Below are 3,844 nucleotides of genomic sequence, written 5' to 3'. Positions count from 1 at the left end.
GGGGTAGGGTTGGTGTAGGGCAATAGCACATACAGTTTGTACAGTATAAAAACCATTACGCCTATGGGATGTCACTTTTCACAAAAACAAACCTGTGTGTGTGTGTGTGTGTGTGAGAGAGAGAGAGAGAACACGAGCGCTGGGAAATGGCTATATTCCCCCCTCGGCTCGGCTCGGCTGAAAATGGCCTAGATTGGAAACTCTATCCCAAGGCCTCAGTGCATTGGACAAATAGACAGAAAATTAGTTTCGCATGAGGGTTTATTAAGCGTGAGCTTGTGTATACAGCAGGCTGACTCTGATGAGACGTATCTGAGAGAGAGATCAGGTTGCAGTCTCATCCTCAGAGAGGCAGACGACACACAGAAACGTCTCGAATGAGAACAAACACTCACACGTTTGTCAGTTTGACGGCTTGTGCCCTCATAGGACCGAGTTTTAGTGGTAAGAGGGTTAAACTCGACTCAACACCTGCTGTCAGTGATTCTAAAGTCTCTCATCACACGTTAGACAGAGTGTGTGCATCTCATCGGCTTGAAATCAGCAGCCATTTGTGTTACATCCAGTATGTTTCAACCTGGATCATGTCACATGCCTGCAGCATCTTCTCAATGTCCAAGTTTCTCTTGTCCAAAAGTTGAGGTTTCTTTTCATCTTTTCAGCCCCAAATATTTAGCCTATTTTCTCTTTCAGCTGACAGCAAAAAATGGCGAAATATATGTTTTTCAGTCAGTTTAGTAATTTTGTTTTGTTTGTTATCTAGGTTTATATATATATATATATATATATATACTGTATATAATATGTTTGTTTTCTATTTCTATTTATTAATTAAGTATTATTATTATTGAATTAATTAATTTATTTGTTTATTGGAATAAGGCAGAATACTTTATTATGATTTTACAGTAGTAACTAAATATAATATTTTGGTGATATCATAGTAACCACAGTACAGTTTTAAAATAGGCTTAAAATCTGCATCAATCAAAGACAGACTAATCTCTGACTATAATCAAATAATTCAGACGTCATGTTGATTTAGGATCAGTCTGAGTTCAGGAAAGGGCCCTGATGTCATTTAACAGCATACTGCAGGTTGAAATGTATTGGCTTTTAATCAGCCGTTGAATGATCAGTTTGTGTAACGATCCATAAATCCCAAAAGACGATGAGTCTATCAACACAAGCGGCTTTGTTTTTCTATCACGGTGAGACTTTGCATTGACTTCTATTTTTTGTATACTGAACTAATGATATGTTCTGTCCCCTAACCCTCATGCTATGCTCTCTGTATTTTAAGACATTACTTAATATGTTTATTAAGCTGTTTCATTGCAAAGCAGAGGTGCCAGCAGCATCAACACTAACTGAACTGATGCAAGTTCACACAAGCAGGTCCACAGAAATTGTAAGCCAGAACATATACAGACAAAACTCACACAGACTGGCAGAATGAGAAACTGCATGAAATCACCAGGATGTACTGATTAATGATCTAATGGCGTCTGTTTCTGAGGCGAGTCACATATCAACATCAATAATGGACATCAGAGCTGCGAGAATGTGAGCAAAAAACATGAGAAATGTAGCTGTGGACTGTTTAGACTGTGGAAAAAAACAAACAGCGGGAGCGGGATGTTCAGATTCATGAGGTTATGCCCTGTAATTTTCTTTTTATTAAGGTTTTGTGCACAAAAGGGAAAATGTTTCACTCTACCTTCTATATGCAAATGAACTGTCTTATGATTGGCTGCTCCCTTTGCATGCGAAATGATAACAACACAATCAAATTTGTAGTTGTGATGATTTCTGAACAAGCCATTTTTGCAGTTTCGTTTCAATAAATGTTTTGTATTGTTATAATTTAAATATTAGTTATACTGTATATTTCAGTTTTTTTAAAGAAATTTATACTTTTATACACCAAGGATACATTACATTGATCAAAAGTGACCATTTTATTCCAAATAAATACTGTTCTTTTGAAGTTTCTAGGGTTGAAAAAAATATTCAAACCAAAGCAAAAAAAACGTGATACACCACACATGGTATGTACCGCGGTACTCTCATGTATATATATTAAACAAATAATGAACTGAAATTAATGTGCTTTTTCTATTTTGTAAACAATGTTTTATCATCAATCAAGTCACAGTTAAACTTAAAAGACTTAACCATGTGCGTGCATGATGGAGCGTATCAGAAAGGTGTGCAGTTACAGTATATTTATTGAAATATGTTTTTTTAAATATGTATTAAATTTGTTGTCAGACTCAACATTTACCTTGAAATGTGAGATGTAAAGTCAGAATTGCGAGTCGTAAAGTCACAATTTTGAGATGTAAAATCAGAATTGTGAGATGTAAAATCAGAATTGTGAGATGTAAAGTCAGAATTACGAGACGTAAAGTCAGAATTGCAGGACAAAAAGTGAGAATTGCAAGATGTAAAGTCTAAATTATAATATAAAGTCAGAATTGTGAGATGTAAAGTCAGAATTGTGAGAAGTAAAGTCAGAATTGCGAGATGTAAAGTCAGAATTGCAAGACGTAAAGTCTAAATTATAATATAAAGTCAGAATTGTTAGATGTAAAGTCAGAATTGCGAGATGTAAAGTCAGAATTGCAAGATGTAAAGTCTAGATTATAATATAAAGTCAGAATTGTTAGATGTAAAGTCAGAATTGTTAGATGTAAAGTCAGAATTGTGAGAAGTAAAGTCAGAATTGCGAGACAAAAAGTGAGAATTGCAAGACGTAAAGTCTAAATTATAATATAAAGTCAGAATTATTAGATGTAAAGTCAGAATTGTGAGATGTAAAGTCAGAATTGCGAGATGTAAGATGTAAAGTCTAAATTATAATATAAAGTCAGAATTGTGAGGCGTGAAGTCAGAATTGTGAGATGTAAAGTCAGAATTGCGATATATAAAGTCAGCATTGCAAGATGTAAAGTCAGAATTGTTCGATGTAAAGTCAGAATTGTGAGATGTAAAGTCAGAAGTGTGAGATGTAAAATCAAAATTGTTAGATGTAAGATGTAAAGTCTAAATTATAATATAAAGTCAGAATTGTGAGATTTGAAGTCAGAATTGTGAGATGTAAAGTCAGAATTGCAAGACATTAAGTCTAAATTGCGATATATAAAGTCAGAATTGTGAAATGCAAAGTCTAAATTGTGAGATGTAAAGTCAGCATTGCGAGATGTAAAGTCAGAATTGTGAGATGTAAGATGTAAAGTCTAAATTATAATATAGTCAGAATTGTGAGATGTAAAGTCAGAATTGTGAGATGTAAAGTCAGAATTGCGAGATGTAAGATGTAAAGTCTAAATTATAATATAGTCAGAATTGTGAGATGTAAAGTCAGAATTGTGAGATGTAAAGTCAGAATTGCGAGATGTAAGATGTAAAGTCTAAATTATAATATAAAGTCAGAATTGTGAGACTTGAAGTCAGAATTGTGAGATGTAAAGTCAGAATTGCAAGACATTAAGTCTAAATTGCGATATATAAAGTCAGAATTGTGAAATGCAAAGTCTAAATTGTGAGATATAAAGTCAGCATTGCGAGATGTATAGTCAGAATTGTTAGATGTAAAGTCAGAATTGTGAGATGTAAAGTCAGAATTGCCAGATGTAAGATGTAAAGTCTAAATTATAATATAGTCAGAATTGTGAGACGTTAAAGTCAGAATTGTGAGACTTGAAGTCAGAATTGTGAGATGTAAAGTCAGAATTGCAAGACATTAAGTCTAAATTGCGATATATAATATAAAGTCAGAATTGTGAGATGTAAAGTCAGAATTGCCAGATGTAAGATGTAAAGTCTAAATTATAATATA

General features: G+C 33.6%; 1 protein-coding gene across 1 annotated transcript in view; it reads left to right on the top strand.

Moving 5' to 3' along the window:
• Nucleotides 1-3,844, top strand: part of LOC107711798 (signal peptide, CUB and EGF-like domain-containing protein 3) — a 113,397-nt gene that overhangs the window by 46,928 nt on the left and 62,625 nt on the right. The gene's annotated exons all lie outside the window — the stretch shown is intronic.

This window comes from Sinocyclocheilus rhinocerous, unplaced genomic scaffold (assembly GCF_001515625.1).
Source record: "Sinocyclocheilus rhinocerous isolate Xijiao unplaced genomic scaffold, SAMN03320098_v1.1 scaffold1409, whole genome shotgun sequence".
NCBI classification, from domain to species: Eukaryota; Metazoa; Chordata; class Actinopteri; order Cypriniformes; family Cyprinidae; genus Sinocyclocheilus; species Sinocyclocheilus rhinocerous.
The sequence above is the reverse complement of the archived record's forward strand: the minus strand, read 5'-3'. Positions and strand labels throughout refer to the sequence as shown.